The sequence below is a fragment of the Notolepis coatsorum genome (genome assembly GCF_963971535.1).
Source record: "Notolepis coatsorum genome assembly, chromosome: 10".
Classification (NCBI taxonomy): domain Eukaryota; kingdom Metazoa; phylum Chordata; class Actinopteri; order Aulopiformes; family Paralepididae; genus Notolepis; species Notolepis coatsorum.
Genome location: NC_140174.1, coordinates 45,489,810 through 45,513,074, shown reverse-complemented (window position 1 = coordinate 45,513,074; position 23,265 = coordinate 45,489,810). Strand labels below are relative to the sequence as shown.

Here is a 23,265-nt window from a genome sequence, read left to right as displayed (position 1 = left end):
GAGAGAGAGAGAGGGATAGAGATCCCTGGGGTCTTGAGGGGAAGCTTCCATTTGAAGAGGAGGCATGGGGATAGATGACAGGAGGAAGGGTGAGAGAGAGGATGAATTGTACAGAGAAAACAGGGGTGGAGGAGTATGAGTAAGAGAGGGTGTGTGTTAGAGGAGGAGGAGGGAAAGTGAGAGGGAGGGAGGCTAAATCCTTACACATCATTCTGATCAGGTCTCACATGCAGCCCCTCCTGTGATAGAGGGAAGAGAGAGAGAGAGAGGAGAGAGAGAGAGAGAGAGAGAGAGAGAGAGAGAGAGAGAGAGAGGAGAGAGAGAGAGAGAGAGAGAGAGAGAGAGAGAGAGAGAGAGAGAGAGAGAGGGGAGAGAGGGGGGGAGAGGGGAAGCTGGATTACTGTGTGACAGCGCTGGGCAGATGAGTGGAGAAGCGGCCGCATGCAGGAAAAATAAAGTCCAGTAAAAAGATCCATGCAACAGGACGAGGACCTGCTATACTGCACAGCCAGACGACCCCTCAGACCTGCCAATCTAACCCAGCCGTTCTCTCCGTTCCCGACACTCCCACAGACTGACAGCTGGTCCGGCTCTCCTCCGTATGAGAAAATCCGTCTCGCTTGGAATTTTCCAGGACTCACTCCCAGGAAACAGGAATACTCTTATCCCACACACCGGATGAGAAGTGAGGGGCTCCGCACGCGGACTCCGAAACCTGCACTGTGGCAACTGAAGACGCGCCAAGGGGAAACTTCCAACTTTTTTTCTCGTTATCTGCTGTAACTTCCTATATGGATTGGCCCTGTCTCCAGAGGAGCGAAGAGGGGAGGGGGGGTCAGGAGGCGTCATGACCGAGATGGAGTGGGGGGGCGCCGCTCGGCTGTCGCAGGTCTTTTCTCGCCGCTGTTATCACTCTCTCCCCACTCCTCTGACCAGCAGGGAAGGGGGGATACTGACAGAGTGAGATAGAGAGCTAAACAGCAAGGTTTCCTTGCACACGCACGCACACACACACACACACGCACGCACGCACGCACGCACGCACGCACGCACGCACGCACGCACGCACGCACGCACGCACGCGCACACACACACACACACACACACACAGAGTTGGCTGCTCGTCAGTGCCTCACACCTTTCTCCCCGGCACATCGCTGCCTCTGGCTCTCCGCTGACAGAAGAATAACTGTGGACAGGTTCTCGCCCGCTCCCCCCCCTCTTCTCTTCTCTTCTCTTCTCTTCTCTTCTCTTCTCTTCTCTTCTCTTCTCTTCTCTTCTCTTCTCTTCTCTTCTCTTCTCTTCTCTTCTCTTCTCTTCTCTTCTCTTTTCTCTTTCCCCCCTCTTTTCTTATTCTCTTCTCTTTTCCTTGGTTTCTCACTGTCTCCGTTCTTCCCGTCAAACCCCCCCTTTCTCATTCCCACTGTCCTGTCCGCACCTCATGATCGCTCTTTAACACAGCTACTTTACACACACAAACACACACACACACACACACGCACACATGCACACACGCACGCACGCACGCACACACGCATGCACGCACGCACACACGCACACACGCACACACACACACACACACACCTTCGCCTCTCTGTGGGAGAGAGGAGGAAGAAAGAGAGAGGGAGAGAGAGAGAGAGCTGTCATGTTGTGATGTCTTCCAAGGAGCATGCCAACATCTCAACTGCGCCTCATGCACACAAGCGTACTACTCACATAGACTTGCTCTCACACAAACAGCCTAAAAGAGCACTCCTACAGGTGCTGAGAGGGGAGAGAGGGAGGTGAAAGACGGACGAAAAGAGAGAGAGAGAGGGAGAGAAAGGACACGGAAAATAGAAGGATGAAACGTGGGTTGGATGAAGACAGAAGGCACAGGTAAGATCCAGAATCTGACTTTACTTCTCTATTTCCTTGTTTTCTCTCTCCCTTTTTTCTTTCATTGAATGAGCCTTTTTCCATTAGAAAATTACCCATCTTTGATCTTTGACTGATAGGTAGAAATGTGGATAGAGAGATAAAGAAAGAGAGAGAGAGAGAGAGCAACAGAGATAGAGAGAAGGGAAAGTGTATTTTAGAGCAGGATCTGTCGAGTTATCTAAGGTGGTATGGTATTTAAAGTTGTCCTGAAGTGAAGGGGATTCCTGGTGGAAAAAGCCCTGCCTGCCGTATAGCTGACAAAAACTGGCAATGTGCAGCAGGAATGACACCTAATGTGGTTAGGTATCACTTCCATGGTTCGGTGGATTAGGAGTGTGTGTGTCTCTGTGTGTGTGTGTGTGTGTGTGTGTGTGTGTGTGTGTGTGTGTGTGTGTGTGTGTGTGTGTGTGTGTGTGTGTGTGTGTGTGTGTGTGTGTGTGTGTGTGTGTGTGTGTGTGTGTGTGTGTGTGTGTGTGTGTGTGTGTGTGTGTGTGTGTGTGTGTGTGTGTGTGTGTGTGTGTGTGCGTGCGTGCGTGCATGCGTGTGTGGGTGTGTATGTGTGTATGTGTGTATGTGTGTGTGTATTGTAATTTTTAAGCAGGTGCAGCAGCAGATGGCAGAGGTGGGGGACTCACACTCGAGTCGCAGATTTGCTTGACGATGATAAAAGACCTGACTTGCCTTTGACTTGGTATTCATGACACGAGACTCAACTTTGACTTGAGGCAGATGACTCAAAAAGGACTTGACAGTTTATATGAAGTTGAATAGCATATATTTAAATTGTTCTATACTGGTATGATAACAGTTAGCATTTTGAAACACAACTAGGTGACTTTTAGTGCAGTGAGCCCAACCTTAAAAGACAGTGGCTGGAAAACAATGCAAGACAGGATGGAGCTGAAAGCTTGCTGAAAAGAGTCTCCAGTACCTACATTGATTTTCTCTCGAACCTTACAGTATATCACCAGGCCGTTTCTGATTCAGACAAGACAGCTTATGAATTGACAGCTTTTTCGAGACAGAGCTTCATCATTCTGTTCACTATATAGTTCAAAATATATGTAACTCAACCACAGCAGAATGGTCTCTCCCTCTCTCGAATGGACTATGTCACAAATTCAGAACCGGCAAAGGCGGTATTGTTCTGTAATTTCATTGAATTTAAGTGTTCTACATTAATGGAGGTATTAGTCGGCACAATCCACAGCAGAAATTAGTGATCATCAGATATAATATATGTTTGAACAATTTCACGCATTATAAATACAAAGTGGGAAACTGTTGCGGGTATAATTATCTATTTCTCCATTTAAAGGGTCTTAGATAAAGATTAAAAAAAAATTGCCATGATCATTGATCACCCATACATGCCAGTCACCCTCCACACCATAATATCAGTAATTTCAACTCTATTCTAATGTCACTCACTAGCCTCCATGTTGACAACTGTCAATGGAAGGCATGATTAAAGAAGAAAGGACAAAATGTTAATCTGCAGACAAAAACTGAATAACGTGAATCACACATCATCTTTTATACACTGATATTGTGAATACAGTGTTGGCTGGTGTCACTGGCTGTGTTTACTTGTAGTGGACTCTGTCCTCATGGTTATTATATATTATTATTATTATTATTATTATTATTATTATTATTATTATTATTATTATTATTATTATTATTATTATTATTATTATTATTATTATTATTATTATTATTATTATTATTATTATTATTATTATTATTATATTATTAATATATTTGATTTCCAGCAGGGCGTTTGACATCTTAGTGCTGAGATGAGGTGAAGTTGTCATACTAAGCTTAATCATACAGATAACCTTTTTTATTTTTATTTTTTACATAAACCAGGACATTGAACATCTCTGTGTGCATTCTCCTGTCAAGCAGTCACAATTATGATCAATCACTATACAAATGTCATGAAATATAATTTCATAAATAAGTGTCATTTGAATATATGCAAGACCATTATAGATTTCCCACCACAATAGCATACCAATATTATATGCTATTGTTATTGTAACTGATTGGATTTGAACCTGGGACCAGAGGATCCACAGGCAGCCGCACTAACTAGCTGAGCTGAAGGGTCAGACCTGTTAGATGTGCTAGTTGACTGTGACCGCCTCCTCAGTCCTTTACAGAATCATATATGTCTGTTTTAATGTAATAAGTGATTTTAAAATGTCAGTAGTGTCACCAAATGTAAGCCAGAGCAGCCTATAGGAATGAGGTTAAAAAGAAAAACATACCAGCAGCTCACAAAGGTTTAGTGGTTGGTCGACACACACTACAATACAGTCATGTTCCCATTAAGTTAGTGAAGTATTCCTGAAGTATCAACAACTACCAAACATTTACAGTATCTATACCAATTGGTCCCATCATCATGGTTTGTCTGAGAAAACAATTTTCTCTATCTATAACATTTTGACTTGACTTGCTTGACCCGAGCAATGACTTGACTTGTTTTTGACGTTTAGCTGGGGCTCGCCTTGACTTGCTTGACTCCAAACACAGTGACTTGGGACGTGCTTGAGACTTGAACGTTAAGAGTTACCTGAGACTTCCTTGTGAGTTGCACATCTGATTTACTCTCTGTCAGACGGGGTGTTATTACATGAGGTTTTGAACGCTGGGCCGTGGAGAGGCAAGGGGCCAAGGTAATCTCTGAATGGCCCCTCGATAACAATCCCCTGTGTCATTTCCTCTCAGCTCATACATACGGCCCTGCAACGAGTCACCATTAAGCTGTCAAGTCTTCATGTGTGACGCGAGAACATGGAACCCTTGAGACTGCCCTTGGCTTAGCTGACTTCCTTAGGAAGGATAGGAGGAAAGCAACAGTTAAAGCCCCTAATTATGATGAATGACTTGGCCACAGACTATGTGATATGCCTCATAATAAGCTGAGGGCTATAATGTGACACAGTCATTTATTTATATTGTGTGTATAATTTTAGTTTGGGGGGGGGGTGGCGTTTATGAGTTTGTTTATCTTATCTGTCAGTTTGTGTGTGTATGTGTGCGTGTGTGTGTGTGCGTGGGCGTGCGTATACATGTGATATGATACACGTGTACTGTGCTTGTGGTTGTAGCGTGTGTGAATCTCGTGTATGAACGTATACGTGAGCTACGACAAATCACTCTGTCGCTCCGTAAAGTCATCTGGGTGGAGGGGTGGGTGGAGAGAGGAGTTGAAGGGGTTAAAGCTGGGTTGACAGTGACAAAGGAGGAGCTCCTGACTCACTCTGTGCAGCCGTGTTTACACATTCACATGTTTTCACATTTAAGTGTTTAAGTATTTAAGTGTTTTGCACTTTAGAGTTAGAAAAAACACTTCATACAGTAGAACCACTCTGTTGAAAGGACAATTATGTTGTTTGGGATAATTAAATGTTGTACTTTTTACTCCACTACATTTATCTGAACCCATCAGTTATTAGTTACTTTGAAGAAAAATATTTTGTATGGAAAATGTGGCAGAACCTTATGAAGATAATGTACATTCAAAGTAGAAGCCTGCAAATTTCAAGAGGACGTAATAACTCTAGCATAACTGGAGCGCATAGAACTTAAACATAATCCTTTAGGGGTCAATGGATCAAGGGTTGAAGGCTCCCAAGCACTGGAATACACAAACATCATGTAGAATGTGTACGTTCACTTTTGATACTTAAGTACATTCAATATCAATTACATCTCTACTTTAACTTTTAAAGTAGAATGTTGAATGGAAGATTTCTACGTTTACCAGAGTACTATTTAATCTGCGTATTTACTTCTTCCACCACTGTTCTGAACATACCTATCTCAAAGTCAGAGGAAAGCAACAGTTGGGATTGGAGGATCAAGAAAAGAGGGAGGAGTTTAAGATTACTCAAAATCTGAAAGACACATGGCCCGAAAAGCTCTGTACTGTATAGTCTTATTCAAGATAATTAATTGCATAATATAATCAGATTCAAAATAATTTCACGCAATAAAAAGCATTTATTTTCACATTGCTTCATTTTACTCATTATATAATATACTACATACTGTATTATGTTGCACACAGCTCCTCCACCTGATACAGAGCGTTGTTGAGAAGAGTCCAGTAGTTTGCTACGCTAATTCAGGAATTACATTTAGCTAACAGTACAAATTGTTCTATAACATTTGCATCTGCATCAAATCTGTCTTTAAGCCACAGTGAAAGCGTAGCCTGTGACATACGTGTTGATAATTCTCTGAGGATGATGTTGATGATGATGATGATGATGAGGATGATGATGATGATGATGATGATGATGATGATGATGATGATGATGATGATGATGATGATGATGATGATGATGATGATGATGATAATGTTCATCCTATCAACTAGATTATCTGTGTTAATTTCCTCACCGTGGCCCCAGGGCTCCCATATGGGGAAGAGAGTCTAGCCTATACCAGCTAAGTAATTACATAACTGAGTGTTCCTCTACTCTGTATTGCCCCAGAGGGGTATGAGGCATTTGTGGATGGCAGGATTGTGTATTAGTAGGGAGCTGAACATTTGGTACGACATTTGGTACCACAAGTATTAAAAGTAATACAATTAACACATTTTGAGGATGTATGTCATTCTGCTGTTCATTTGGCCATAATATGTAGGCTGACCTTTTTTCAGCCATCGGAATGAGCAGGGAATAATGACGACAAACAGCTAACATGGAGACATGCGTTTGTTTTGTGATACAATATCACATTTCAGTTCCACAACATCCAAGGATCATCTTCAGAATCAGAATCAGAATCAGAGTGACTTCATTCTTCAATGTAGGGATACGCCAGAGTTTGACTTGGCTATCTGCCCAAAAACATACAACAATCCACATTCTAACAGGACAACACAGAGAGAGTAGTACATGACAGAGGAAAAGACATTAGACAATATCTCTGATACAAATGTATCATAATCTATGTACACCAAAAACAAAAGGAAAGAACAATAAATTGCACTTCAATTATATGCACACGTGTCTCAACGCTTAGTCTTTGTGACGGAGGTACTGTTCATGTTTTCAGTCAGGAGCCTTTGTGGAGTACACAGAGTACGTCATGGTGAGAGGTTATATTTCGTATAGCATCGCGTCCCGCTCTGAGCCTTACGAGATACTCTATATCTCCTGTGATACCTAATGTATCTCCCACGAACAAAAAACACATGCACCCCACCTGTATGGGGCCCCGCCCCTTATGGTGGTACCACCCATATAACCATGACTCTGGTCATGAAACACCCTTCCTCTATTTTCGTCCCAGCGTACTGGATGCTTGCACCATACGAGCTAGCGGAATGAAAAGATTAAGGAAGATTAATAATGTTGGAAGCTTACCGGAGGTTGCTGGCCCCTGGCATCTTCGACGCATGTTTTCGGCGACACGACGGGCCTGTGATGTTCCTCGTTTGATGACTGCACATCGAGGTTCAGCTGTACAAGGCTGGCTGTCGGGCCAGCTTGTACTCAGGTAGGCCCTGTGTCTTCAGGCATGGGTATTAGTGTTAGTAATGCTGGTTTGTGTTGTTAACACAACCTTGTTGTGTGTTGGCGCCAGGGGCAAGATGGTTTGGTGAACGTTCTCTGCAGGGAACGGTTTCCAAGCTGTCTTGGGCGTGCTGCTAAAACATCTAAAAGCTATGCTAACATGCTATCGCTACTGCCGCATGCTATCACTACTGCTAATTGCTATGCTGTTTTAATGTCTCCGCCGTGAGATGTTGTCACTCTCCCGCCTCTTGCCCGGTTCATCAATGAAGGTCAGTCGGTAGCTGTTGTGGGGTTTTGAGTTCTATTTACCTTTTTCGGGTAAATGGGTTGACAACGGGGTAGGTCGTGGCTAGGTTCTAGCCAGGTATTACCTTGTGTTCCGGCGGGGTTTGTTGAACGGTGTTCCCATCTGGGTTGGCGTCGGGTAGTGGGGCTATGGGTCCAGCCGACATGGTAAACATGTTGCGTGTCTGTGCACAGGCAATTGTTGTCTTGGGTTCCACATTGCCTGGCGTTAGGCTGCAGTAGTGTAAGGGCAGGGCCGCTTGGGAGAAATGTGAGGCCCTGTGCGTTTTTAGACGCGAGGCCCCCCATCTCCTGGGGCGGCCCTGTGTAGGGGGCTATTGTTTCATTTTGTCACTCTGCTATGAGAAGGTCTGTCTTGCTACAAGCTTTCTCTCCTCTCAAACCATTCATACTGACGGTCAATCGGTATACTGGGGGAGTAGTGCGGGGGGGGGGCTTTGTTTACCTTTTTTGGTAAATGGGCTAAACTAGGGCTGGTGTTCTGTTGTGAATATTTTGAATGAAGACGGGTCTGGTCCGTCTCCCCTTAAACTTTGTGTGTATGGGTTTGCTCATTCTACAGTTTTTGTGGTTTAGCTCTTTTATTCATTTAACCTTTTCATGGTCCACACCACAGTGGAGGGTGCTGTTTGCAATCACCACTGGTGCTCCATGTTAACGTCAGTCCTTTGTTTTTGATATATTGAAACAATGCCCCGCCCGGCCGACACCATGGGTCGGCCTGGCGAGTGGCTGGTGGGCTGTTAAGGCTTGTACCGCCACGGTATGGAATTGGCAACGATTAGAACTGTGTTCGAATTGGTGTTTTTTCTATTACAGAAATGGTGTCTGGTGGAGGGGCCTTGAGGGCCGGCCGACGTCGACACATCGCGCACGGTGTTGGTAAACCACTCCGTCGAGGATGTTGACGTTATTAGCTTTGACCCAGCCGCAAGCTATAACCGCTCAGGGTTCCCCTCTCCGCAGGGGATTTTGGTCTTCTGCTGGAGCGCGGGCGGTATTGTCCTAGGCCCTACACCGCCTCACACCGCGCAGCCAGAAGAAGAGAGAGCACGGCCTCGTCAGCGGCGATGACGGGGCCCTCGACAGGCGGCCATGTTTCCCCCGCCAGTGGTGCCCTGGTTGGAGAATCGACAGGGTATCGCGAGGCCGACAGTCTTGGCGGCCGAGGGATCGGCCATTTTGGGTGATTTCGGTGTTGGTAAACCACTCCGTCGTCATTTTGCCGCGAGCAGCCCGCTCCCCGCTCAGTCCGCTTTCTGTTACCCTCAGAAGCGGGGCTCTGGGTGTGTTCCTTTGGCTGCGGGCCGCGGACCTTCTTGAAGCGTATGCGGCCCCATTCTTCGCTTCTCATGGAGACAGGGGCTGACACCCAGTTGATGGCTGAGCCTGGGTCTGTCCGTGAGAATGTTGTGCTGTCAAGCGGCTCCCACACCTTGAACTGTGTTGGTTGAGCCTGGTGTTACGTCTGTCAACTTAAGTGTTGTCAGCAGGGGGGCTCGAAACCTTTTGAGGCACACAGTGCGGGCTTCCCCGGCCTCGCCTTCGCCAGGCCAGGTATCATGTTGGTGCTCCCACTCCTGGAATATTGGCAAGTGGTCGCAGCTCACATGGTTTGGGGTGGTAGTGATATCACTGCAGGGCTACGGTGTGTAGGAACCCATGGGGGCCTTACACCTTGCATGTCCGGCTGCAGAACAACTCCTTCAGCATGTTCTGGAGGGGTGTTCAGTGGGGGGGCTTTTTTGATCGGAAGCCCCCCGTATCAGACAGGCCCTTTTCTGTCGGGGTTCCCCCTTGGGTGCGATTGCCTCGTGGGTGGTGTCAGGGTCAGGTGTTCCGACACGGAACGCGCTCCTCGCACGATTCCAGGGTTGTCTTCGCACAGCGGGGGGGACCGGGCCAACTATCTACAGTTCCTGGCGGACCTGCGCCACGTGACGGCGGGTGCGTTGGGAGTGTCGTCACATATGACTACGGCAGTACCATATGTCGAGGTAGATGGAGAGAATGGTGAGGCGGGGACTTGTGTTTACACAACCCCACCCGTTTTCAGGTTTGGTACAGACCCTGTTGTCGGGGTCTCCAGCAGGGACAGCTCTGGTCGACGAGATCCAATCTCTGTGGACGAAGCAAGCCATCGTCGTGGCGTTCTCCTCCCGGTGTTCTCTGCCCGAGAAGTCGGGAGGGAGGGGTGTAAGACCCAGGCTGGACCTGTCCCATGGGAAGGTTCAGCATTTTTTGGATCGTCTCCTACCTGTTGAACACTGTCAGGTGGGGGTCTGGTTCTCCTCCATAGACCTGTAGGATGCGTATGCGCATCCCCGATCTTCCATCCTAGGGCTTACCTACGCTTCCTTTGCAGGGTTAGCGTATGGGTACCAGAGGCTGCCGTACGGTTTTCTCTGGCTCCCCGCATCTTCACCAAGTGCGTGGAGGCCGCACTGGGGCCTCTGCGTCATCCGGGGTTACGGAGTGTTCTGCCCTGATGACGTTCTGGTCCTTCGCGGTCAAGGTGGATCGTCAGGTCTCGTACCAGGCAGGTCTCTACCAGCCTGGGGTTGCTGTAGACTGGATGTAGAGTATTCCTCTTCCCAGTCAACGGTTGGAGGGCTATGGGCATCCATCTCAGAGCGTGTTGTCAACACGCTCGGGAGGTTCCGTCCTAGGACGGTTACGGCGCTGTCTCACGTCGCGTTTTCACCGACGCCTCCCTCGCTGGTGACGCGTCGGGCCAACGCAGTAGGGGGCAGCTGGCAAACCATGCTGCCTGGTCTGCGCTACGTTCAATGTGTTGGTGTTGAAAGCGGTCCTTCTGGTCCACAAATGGTGTTGATCAGGACGGACGATACGACGTCAGTGTCGTGTATCGACAGACAGGGAGGAGTACGCTCCCCCTGTCTGCACCAGGCGGCGGGCGGCTGGCTATGGGCGTCCTCCATCTGCGCGGCCTAAGGGCTCCCCACATCCCCGGCAGGGAGAATGTGGGTGCAGGTGTACTGTCGCGGGGCGGCCCTCATCCTGACGGGTGAGGATTGCGTCTGGACATGGCCAGGCAGGTCTGGGACCGATGCCGTGCCGCCAGGGATTCTTCCCCATACATCTGTTAGGTCAGTTGTTGGGACGGGTACGTTGAGGGGCGCAGGTCCTTGATCCTGATGGTGTTACCATCTGGAATGCGCATGCTCCCTCCACTGTCGCGCTTACGCGGGCAGATGACGTATGTTCCAAGTGTGGTGTAAGGCGGGGGGCCAGGACTCAGTCTCCTGCCCCCTGGTTGCTGTCCTTAGTTACCTCCAGTCTCTCCTTGATAGACTGTCGGCTTCGACGGTGAGGGTATATGCAGCAGCTATATCCTCCTATCATGAGGGGTTTGAGGGGATGTCTTGTTCAGCCACCCTCTTGTGAAGCGTTTCCTGCTTGGCGCTCGACGCGTTAAGCCGGTGCAACGCTCCTTGGCTCCGACTTGGGATCTTCAATTGGTCCTCGGTCGGTTGTCCTTGGCCCCGTTTGAGCCGCTCGAGCGGGCGCCGTTGGGACAGCTGTCCTTCAGGACCGCGTTCCTTCTGGCTGTCACTTCCGCTAAACGCGTAGGTGAGCTCTGTGCTCTCTCGGTACGTCCAGAGTGCCTGTCTTTTCGGACCGATTGCGGTGTCACTCTGCAACCTAATCCTGCTTTCGTGCCTAAGAATATCCGGAGTTCCTTCCGCTCCCGGGATATTGTGGTTCAGGCGTTTCGTCCTCCTCCTCACACTGGTGAGTTAGATGCAGGCCTTCACCTGTCATGTCCAGTCCGTGCTTGGGGATTTACCTCAGCCGTACTCAGGATTTCAGGGTTACCGACCAGCTTTTTGTCTGTTACGGTGGGGCTTGTGCTGGTAAGGCACTGTCGGAGCAGCGCCTGTCCCATTGGTTGTGCGAGGGTGTTACCCTCTGCTACACGCTGGCTGGGCAGGATCCCCCTGGGGGCGTCAGGGCGCACTCCACTCGTGGGGTGGCTGCCTCTGCCGCTCTCCTGGGTGGGGCCTCGGTGGAGGCCATCTGTGCTGCAGCTTCATGGTCCTCACCGGGCCCCTTTGTAAGGTTTTACCTCATGGACATGACCGGGGGTTCTGTCTCCCAGGCGGTTCTGGGGTCTGTGGCCTTTCCTGCTTCCCGTCCTTTGGTCGGGTAGCAGGAGTGTATGGGTATGGGCCGCAGTGTGTTGAGTCACACGTGGTTCCGCCTGTACGGTGTGTTCAAGGGGTTCTGGCTCCCTCTTGTTCGCATTCAGGTGGAGTTGACTGCGCCCCCCCTTCGTTAGGAAGGATGGGGTGACAGGGCTCCCCGCACCCCTTGATGTGGGCTTACGGGTCCTCAGGGGGTACATCTGTCGGGTCTCGCGCCCGCTCTTCCCCATTATCTCGTAAGGCTCAGAGCGGGACGCGATGCTATACGAAATATAACGATAGGTTATGTAGATAACCTAGTTATATTAGTATTGGCTAAGCGTCCCGCTCTGCGCGCCCTGAGTTCCCTCTTGAGGGGTCTTTTCCTGGGACGGGTTTTTGGCGAGGAAGGGTGTTTCATGACCAGAGTCATGGTTATATGGGTGGTACCACCATAAGGGGCGGGGCCCCATACAGGTGGGGTGCATGTGTTTTTTGTTCGTGGGAGATACATTAGGTATCACAGGAGATATAGAGTATCTCGTAAGGCTCAGAGCGGGACGCTTAGCCAATACTAATATAACTAGGTTATCTACATAACCTATCGTTCTGATGCGTATCCTTCCATCGCGTGACAGAGGGGAGAAGAGAAGGGGGAGCCCAGGGTGGGCAGTTGCTGGGTGGGATAAGGCATATATATATTCTATGTTATATTCTATATTCTATAAGGTAAAGATATATTCTATGTTATATTCTATATTCTATAAGGTATAGATATATTCTATGTTATATTCTATATTCTATATGGTATAGATATATTCTATGTTATATTCTATATTCTATAAGGTATAGATATATTCTATGTTATATTCTATATTCTATAAGGTATAGATATATTCTATGCTGGTGTAGTCGCCGTGTAGGATAGAGACCACTGCAGCTGTATGGTATGGCTTTCAGTGATACTATCTATTGTAGTGTGTGTGTTTCTGTGTGTGTGTCTGTGCGTATCTATGTGTGTGTGTGTGTGCATGTGCATTAGCAGGCATGCATGCATGTTCTTCAGCCACACCTGTGGTCCCACAGAGGAACTAAAGCCTCTATCCTTCATCACGGAGCCTTCCTCCAATCTGGGCAATAGAAATCCCAGCACAAGTGTATGAGTGCATACAGTAGTTACACACACACACACACACACACACACACACACACACACACACACACACACACACACACACACACACACACACACACACACACACACACACACACACACACACACACACACACACACACACACACACACACACACACACACACACACTGTACACTGTACACTGTACACATATAAATCAGTTAGACCAGCAAGTGTGCCGACATGATGAATGAGATCATTGATGATGACATTATTCTCAATAATCTGTTGGATGATATCCCATGTGAACTCTCTCCCATGCTGGCTGCCATTATGGGCTGTCACTATTCTTTCATTCCATTAACAGTTGCATTGTGTGGGCTAAAGTTGGCTGATTGTTTGGTGCTGTGCTGTGCTGTGCTGTGTTGTGTGTGTGTCTGTGTGTGTGTCTGTGTGTGCGCACGCACATTTGTGCGTATTTATGTGTGTGTGTGTGTGTGTGTGTGTGTGTGTGAGATTGAGAGAGAGAGATTCAGTTTTGTCAATGTGTTCCATCTCCCATTGTCATAGCCTGTCTCTTGTAATCCCACTCTCTTATATTGCTGCTAATCTGAAGCAGACACACCCTCTCTTGCAGCCCGCCTTTTGACACACACACACACACACACACACACACACACACACACACACACACACACACACACACACACACACACACACACACACACACACACACACACACACACACACACACACACACACACACACACACACACACACACACACACACACACACATACTTGGCATATCTTTTGCCAGAGATTAGGGTGGTGCTCTCTACAGTCATCTAATCTACGAACTCAGCATTCTGACACTCTGGCTCTCTTTCTCTTGTCTCTCTTTTATTTTCTGTTTTCTACACCCATCCATTCCTCCAATCCCTCCATCGTCCCACCCCTATCTCTCTATATCCTCTAAATCTCTTTCTCTCTGCTTGGTTTTAGGCTTTTGATGAAGATCAAATCTACCGCATACAGTACAAGAGCTTGGTATTTTCATGTTAATTCTGCTGCTGTTGCTGACCACCAACACATACAATCACTGTCTAAGTTCCTTATCATGCATCAAGTATACTGTATCTTCCTTCTACCCTGCATTAGTGTTGCAGTGGTATGGTTTTTCCATGTGGTAAAATATAACTGTATAGGGATATTGGATAATAAGAAAACAACAACTCATGACTGTCAAAGCAATAGTTTTTTGACCGTTTCATCTGGTAGCTGTTCCATTTGACTATTGCACTATGAAAACAGAACGCTTATTGCTGTTGCATGGAAGCAAATCAATACAAACCAATTACTGAGGACCTGAGAAATGCAAAATTAGTTGCCCCGATAATTGGATAAGTGGACTTCTAGAGCAAGACAGAGCAATTTATCTACAGTATGATGCTTACGCTAGTGAATTATTTTATTATTCATGTATTTTTCTTTTTTTCCAAATTATATCATATCTTGTATAAAGACTTAAAGGTTTGGAGAAACTGGTGTTTTTTCTAACAATTCAAAACTGATTATAATCATCATCATCATCATCATCATCATCATCATCATCATCATCATCATCAAATAGATTTTTTAAAGTCAAATTGAATCTGGATTTGGTGAATTATTACACCCACTCTTAGATATAAATCCAGCCCAAATAGCCTGATTTATTCAGAAACACATCAAACTACCAAAGCGAAAACATGCTCTAAAGTCGTGGGGACTTTATGGCATAATGGCAGGGCAATAGCGAGGTAGTGCTATTGGCTTTTATATCCACATCATGTTGATTTACCCACATACAAATTCTGGCCAGTGAGATTATAGATGCTAGCCTCATCTGATAAGTACAAATCATAGCGTAGCCAGCAGGACAGTGAATTTTCATGTCTATACTTATTGCCACCGACGTTGTGTACTTTTCATAATCACTCATAGAGAAATAAAAGCTAAATCTCTACATACGGTATACTGTATCTCAAAGTATGAATTTTATGCTAGTTGAATCCATAGTCTTTCATAGCATTCAACAACAACATCTCTTAAGTTACACTGTTTAAGTTGTGTGCGGCAAGGTGCAAGGTGCAAGTGGAAGGTGGTCTGCTTTATCCAATATAATTTACGATCATCTAACATCGTATCTCCCTGCATGAAAAAAACAATGATGTGGATAGGATAATAGCAGGATCAAAGAGCAAACGCCATCACTTGATGGCAGATGATATTGTCCTGTATTTATATGATGCATAATCTGGAGTAAGCTTTTGTCAGAGAAATGATTTGGACCCCGACATACCTCTTATGAATCAAAATGCCCTCTATAGAACTTCCTACATATCATTCCTTTGACAGAACAGATAGAACAGTTACCGTTGTTGTTCCAGAAGCTGCATAATTCATGAATAACACGCCTTATTAGATTAAAACTGAAAATGATTTAAGACCGTTTTAATTGCACACCAGAATAAATATGTTTTGAAACCTTGCCAACCACATCAACTGTTACTCCTGTATCAGTGTTAGCTGTGTGTGAGGACTTGGATTCACAGAGACGTCCATGGTTTCAGCTGTGTTTCCATGCTCACATAACCTTGGTGCCTAAAGCCTAGTTATATGGTGAATGATTGATATGCAAGGAACAGGAACGGTGAGGTGGTGCGGCACTTATTGAAACCCAGCGCTGCTTTGGATGTTGCTTTGAATTAAAGGCAGGAGGGGCTGTTAATTACCAAGGTGTCTCTGATGACCACAGATCTGACGGAGATCAACCAGCGTGCACTCCAGAGAGAGACAGTCTATCAAATGCACATATAATATATCTGTGTGTGTGTGTGTGTGTGTGTGTGTGTGTGTGTGTATGTGTGTGTGTGTGTACGTGTGTGTGTGTGTGTGTGTGTGTGTGTGTGTGTGTGTGTGTGTGTGTGTGTGTGTGTGTGTGTGTGTGTGTGTGTGCGCGTGTGTGTATGTGTGTGTCTGTGTGTGTCTGTGTGTGTACGTGTTGTGACAGACTCTGGGTCGGGGGTGTTATGAGCTGTCACCAGATTGGATTTAACAAAATACACACGGCACACAGTAGAAGCAAGTTTAACAGCAGTTTTAATGCTGTTTAGGGGAAAAGGAGGGGTTAGTGTGATCGTCAGCCAGTCAGTAATTCCAGAGAAGCGCCTTGGTCTGTTAGTGGGGTTCGGTACACAGATAGCGGTTCTCGTACGAGCGTGGGATGATCCGGGAGAAGAGACGTCAGACAAGCAGGGGTCGATACACAGGCAGGTTCTCATACGATCAGGGGTTATAGCACACAGCAGGGTCCTCCTTCTCCATTACACTTCTCTCTTACTCACTTCATACAGGTTTCGCCTCAACTACTCCCAATGATTCTGTCCCTCTGTCTCCATTTTTTTTCTATATTGCTTGATGGTGTGGTGATTGCGCTCACCTGTCTCGGGCGCGTCTGGCACAGGTGCACTTCATCTGCACTGATGTGCTCTGGTCTGCCGGTAGTCTCTCCAGAACTCCTAATATGGGCATATGCCCCAGTACCTTGGCCGACACATAGCGGCCATCTATTACCACGCCAGCCGGTCTGCCACAGTGTGTGTGTGTGTGTGTGTGTGTGTGTGTGTGTGTGTGTGTGTGTGTGTGTGTGTGTGTGTGTGTGTGTGTGTGTGTGTGTGTGTGTGTGTGTGTGTGTGTGTGTGTGTGTGTGTGTGTGTGTGTGTGTGTGTGTGTGTGTGTGTGTGTGTGTGTGTGTGTGTCTGTATGCACTCAACGGGAACAGACGTTATCAAAGGCTCCTTTCAGGTGTGACTGCTGACAAAAGGAGTGTGTATAGATTAAACACCCACATAATTTAGAGCCTAATGGTTTCATCTGTCAGCTCATTTGACTGCATGTGTTACTGTTGAGCTGGTCTATCCCCTTGGCTTAGTTAAATGGAATTTAAAGGGGAAATCCACCATGTAACAGGTTATAAATTGTGCTGTTCCAAGGATCCTGGACAGTGAAGTCAATATGTATATATTATTTATACAATTGCATGCAATGGGGGACCCTGATGTAAACAAGACGAAAGTCTTTCTGTGGTCAGCATCCCCTTAACAATTGTGTGTATTGGGGCGACTGGGTGGCGTAGCGGAGATTGCGCTCGTCACCAATGCAAGAGACTCCGGTCTCGACTCCCCGAGTCAGCGTTGCCTGCGGCTTGGGCCAGTCGTCATACTATCTCAATTGGCAGTTGTGGACAGCGACTCCTACAGGTCGGTTGGGTGACGCCTGTTCAGCAGAGACAGGAAGTATCGGGGGCAGCGTGAGCCTCCCACGCGTTACTCCTCGCCACTGAGAGTCTGCGCTGTCTGGTGAAAATATGCGACAGGCTGCCTCCTCGTGTACCGGAGGGGACACGTGATGCAAGGCTTCTATCCTCACTACAGCCGACCAGTGGGAGGCATAGTCTAGCAACGTTCAAGACAGAGGAAGGGAGAATTGAAGGGGTGAATTGGCGATACGAAATTGGGATGGGAGAAAAATAGAAAATAAGGAGAAAAAGTGAAAAAAAAAAAAAAAAAATTGTGTATTGAGCTGTAGATCCATTCGTTGTAGAACATCCTCTCCTTCAAAAGGACACTGGCATGTCACTGTTGACAGAGTCACTTATGGGGCAACAATAAGTTGGTCATGACGACAAGGTCTTCTCACTTAGCCATTAAACGGCGTGGTTTATTATCACATTGCACCCAACAGTACATGAGAGTCCTTCTCTTGTGAGAGCGACGGAGGAAGAGACAGAGGGGGAGTTAACATCTCCTTTTATACCTCTTACATGGCGCCAGCATTAATAGCTCCGCCTATAGCGCCCTCTTGTGGAAACAGTTAGACAGTTACATGCAATTGTACACATCACATAACTTTAACAGTGTATTGAGCTGTAGATGCATTCGTTGTAGAACCTCCTCTCCTTCAAAAGGACACTGTCATGGCACTGTTAATAACATTTTCAATCAATCAATCATTCCAATAACAACCGCTCACTTCACTCTTAGATGGAATGCTTTGAAACACCACACCTCCGAGCTGCTTCTAGACACGGAGGCAACTTCTTTTTTCTTTTTTTTCCTACTTTTTCTGCTGATGGTTTTGTGAATAAATCTCCATTATGCTTAAATGAATGTGTGTTTATTGTATAGCAATAAGGTCGGATGAATTCGGCAATTGTATAAAGATGTAGCACTGTCTATCTGTAATAAAATGTTCAATCAATCAATCAATCAATCAATCAATCAATCAATCAATCAATCAATCAATCAATCCAATAACAACCGCTCACTTCACTCTTAGATGGAATGCTTTAAAACACTGCACCTCCGAGCTGCTTCTAGACACGGAGGCAACTTCTCTTTTTCTTTTTTGGACCTACTTTTTCTGCGGATGGTTTTGTGAATAAATCTTCAATTAATGTGTGTTTATTGTATATTTATTGTATATAATATAATAAGGTTGGATGAATTCTGCAATTGTATAAAAGACATTACACCACTTGTAGTCCTGTGTTATAAGAATTAGAGCATGTCTAGGGGGGGTCTAACGACCCTCGGCTGCGCCTTGGGCCTAACAACCACCCCTAGGCATGCTCTAATTCTTATAATGGCACAAAACGACACAAGGGGCTTGTGGAGGGGACTGAAGACAATAACTGACTACAAAGTCAGCGCCCCCTCAATGGGGAGCGACGACGCCTCTCTCGCGGACAAACTCAACTCCTTCTACGCTCGGTTCGGTGTAGACAGTGTCGCCGCTAGCCCTCTGGCTAGTGACGTCACTGGCGCACCGGCTGTTGTGGAGGGGGGGGGCAACCGCGGGGGGGCGGGGGCGCTCTCTCGTTGTCGGAACACAGTGTGAGAAGAGCATTTATGCAGGTGAACACCAGGAAGGCTGCGGGCCCAGATGGTATAACAGGACGCATACTTAAGTCCTGTGCAAACCAGCTTGCCCCGGTGTTCACCGCCATATTTAATCAATCCCTGGCGGAGTCAGTAGTCCCTGCCTGCTTCAAGATGTCTACCATCATCCCTGTACCGAAGAAACCCTCCCCAACATGTCCAAACGACTACAGACCGGTGGCACTCACCTCTGTGGTCATGAAATGTTTCGAGAGGCTGGTCAAGGACCACATTTGTGCCTCTCTCCCCAGTGATATGGACCCTATGCAATTTGCATACAGGACAAACAGGTCCACTGACGACGCGGTCTCCCAGGTACTGCACAGCACTCTCTCCCACCTTGACCGTCAGAAGGGGGGCTATGTGAGACTGTTGTTCATTGACTACAGCTCAGCGTTCAACACCATAGTCCCCACCAGACTAGTTGACAAGCTGATCGAGCTAGGTCTGAGCTCCGCCCTGAGCGCCTGGGTACTGGACTTTCTGAGTGAAAGACCCCAGGCGGTCAGGGTGGGGGGTCAGACCTCCAACACCATCACCCTGAGCATCGGGTCCCCCCAGGGCTGTGTTCTAAGCCCCCTGCTGTACTCACTCTACACACACGATTGTGTGGCCAAGTTCAGCTCCAACTCCATAGTGAAGTTCGCCGACGACACGGTGGTGGTGGGGCTGATCTCGGACAACGACGAGAAGGCCTACCGAGAGGAGGTTGAGGTACTGGAACGTTGGTGCCAGGACAACAGCCTGCTCCTGAACATTGGTAAAACCAAGGAGCTGATCGTGGATTATAGGAGAGGACAGCAGGAGACACACACACCACTGATGATTAACGGGGCTACCGTGGACAGGGTGAGCAGCTTCAAGTACCTGGGGGTCCACATCTCAGAGGATCTAACATGGTCAACACACATAGACACAGTAGTAAAGAAAGCGAAGCAGCGCCTCTACCACCTGAGACAGTTAAGGAAGTTCAGAGTATCGGGGAAGATACTCCAGTCCTTCTACTCAGGAGCTGTAGAGAGCATCTTGACCGGAAACATCACTGCCTGGTATGGGAACAGCACGGCACAGGACAAGAAGGCCCTACAGAGAGTGGTGCGCTCAGCCGAGCGTACCACGGGTATTGCGCTACCTCCCCTGCAGGCTCTATACAACAAGAGGTGCAAATCCAGAGCCTGCAGGATAATGAAAGACCCCCACCACCCCAATAACAGCCTGTTCCAGCTGCTGAGGTCAGGCAGACGCCTGCGAACCCCAGCTACTAGGACGGAGAGGCTTAGGCTAAGCTTCTTCCCCCAGGCCATCAGAGCCTTGAACAATGAACATTGAGAGACACAGAAACTGAACTATCCACACACAAGCACACACAAGCACATACACGACATGCACGCTGAGCACGCTCACACACTAGCAGCCACTTTAACACTCATGCCGCACACACGCACACTTATGGCCAGAGGAAAGGCCACTTTAAATTAGTATAACATCAGGAACAGTGTATTGCACTACTAAAGCTACCTAGCATGTCCTATATGCTCTGTAAATACTATGTACAGATACCGAGATGGCACACCATGTACCTGTTTATTGCACTGTTGTTGTTATTGGATTCTTTAATATGTTGTACCACTGTATTTTATTGGATTCTATTATATGTTGTACCACTGTATTGCACATCGTCGCGGGCAAGACCAGCCGCATTTCATTGTATACCTGTATGCCGTGACAATTAAAACTCTTGACTTGACTTGACTTGACTTGATAACACACTCCTGCGCGTGATGTAATGCTTAAACATAGCCCCCTCCCCCTAGGCTGGAAACCAGAGCACCAACACTTGAATATATCCATTGACAATGGATTAGTGACTGACTTTGTGGGCTCATATAAATGTTGTTTGAACTATTAGATCTAAATGAGTTTTATTTAAATGTAGGGCATATAGTTCTGTACGCCCAGAAAACGTACCCATGTCCCAGAAAATCACCATGGGTGCTGTCATAGTGTTCTCATATCCCAGTAAAATCACCATGGGTGCTGTCATACTGTTCTAAGAGTTGTTCCATTATTCACTATCTATGATGACATCATCAATTAGAGTCTTGTCTCTGGTATTCAGCTGAAGGAGAGACTTGTTCATATGAGCTCTATAGGCGGTTTCAGTGGAACTGCATGGGGCAACAGCTTGGACCCAAGGCTATTGCCTGTTGCAGTGTTTGCTACTGTTATACTGTTGACAATAATTTTGCTCTAGAATGTTTGTTTTTGTCATGGTGGAATATAGTATATAGTAGGCCTATTATATAAAGAAAGTTATATTTTAGAGTGGTTTCTCCCTTTAAAACACCTGCCATTATTACATTGCAAGACACCGCGTGACTGTGAAGATTGTCAGTTGAAAAAATGCATAGTTGTGAGTGACTGCTGCATCTTGATTGGCTGACTCAAGATAGCTGGGTCATAATAGCCAACTGTGTATTGAGTGGGTGAGTTACCCCATTTTGGACTTATAGGCTGGACCTCAAGGGTCCAGTAAATATCTGTTCGCTTGGCAAATACTGCTGCAGCACTCAAGTTTCAAGACTTTGATGAACATTGTTCCTCAGCTGATAGAGTTGTACCCTTCCTGCTGACTTGTTGTACAGAACTTGTACCACAAGTCGCTTTGGATAAAAGCATCAGCTAAATGACAAAAATGTTAATGTGTTGTAAAATACGACTGGTTTGGGAAAGTGTCTGTGTCAGAAAATTATTATTGACTATTCCCACAACATGTCCAAAAGCCCTACATGGAAGACCTGGAAGATTGGAATTAATCGGAATAGCCCTTCTAGCCATTTCAATTCCAGGTTGGTTCCCCAGACCATGCTGGGAAAGCCTGGCTGCAGCAATGTAATGTAATCCCAATGATGAGGGTTAAGGGCACGTGTTGTAGTTTTGGTCTCTCTCCCTCTCTCTCTCTCTCTCTCTCTCTCTCTCTCTCTCTCTCTCTCTCTCTCTCTCTCTCTCTCTCTCTCTCTCTCTCTCTCTCTCTGAGGAGTGTGTGTGTGTGTGTGGTTGATGCAAAGTGTGTACAGAGATGAATAGGTGATTACAGTCATGACACTAGGGGAAGGATTATAGAGGATTACACACACACACACACACACACACACACACACACACACACACACACACACACACACACACACACACACACACACACACACACACACACACACACACACACACACACACACACACACACACACACACACACACACACACACACACACACACACACACACACACACACACACACACACACACACCACACACACAGTCTGTACACATACGCACATAGAGTATTGTGGCAGATATCACCCCCCCCTCTCATGGATATGTGAAGGACGGGAGATATTATTGCCACGGAAGGAGTAGAAACAATTAGGTAGCTTATTAGTACCCATAGAACACACCTGTGCATCTCACCTGTTCACCCACATCTCACATGCACACACCCCAGACACACACACTACAAATACACTAGGTTAGTCAGAGGTAAGTTGAGTGGAGGTGAGGTTGGAGTTGTTGTATTGAGAGTAGGGATGCCCCGATCACGTTTTTTGCCACCGATACCCAGGGACGCGAGAAGTCCGCGGGGAGTGGGGGTGCTGAGATATGGATCGTTTTTGATTAATCTTTTTTTTTTATATAATTTTTTTTTATATAAAATATATATATTATATAATTATACTTGTAGTTGTATTGTCTGCGAGACATCGCCACCACGCAACACGTCAAAATGCTCGCTATCTGCAAACAGCTCCACTGTCTGTCACGTCATAACCAACACTCTCGTTCACTAGAGGATACTATGATGAATTGAAAATGGGGGACCCTGATATAAACAAGACGAAAGTCTTTCTCTGGTCTGCATCCCCTTAACAATTGTATGTATTGAGCTGTACTGTACTGTACCCATTCTGCAATCTGTTAATAAACTTTTCAATCAAACTTTTCAATCAAAACCGCTGCCCAACTCCGCGCTCTGAGCGTGCGACGGTGCGAGACAAGTAACCGTTCTGATGCACACATCACAGCCCAGCTTACCCCACCTGGCTGTTGCGCCCTCCCTCTGCAATTCGTTCCCCGCATACATGATCGCCGGCATGCAAAAGGTCTTCGATCACCCTCCCGGGGGCTCGGATAGTTCTGCTGGCTTGTTCATATATTCCTTTACTG

General features: G+C 46.8%; 1 protein-coding gene across 1 annotated transcript in view; it reads left to right on the top strand.

The window, feature by feature from the left end:
- Positions 1–1,517: 1,517 nt before the first annotated feature.
- Positions 1,518–23,265, top strand: part of LOC311235560 (glutamate receptor ionotropic, NMDA 2C-like) — a 177,525-nt gene continuing 155,777 nt past the window's right edge. Inside the window, exon 1 of the mRNA XM_084323029.1 lies at positions 1,518–1,878. The gene's annotated coding sequence lies outside the window, so the exon portion shown is untranslated. The remainder of the gene's footprint in view (positions 1,879–23,265) is intronic.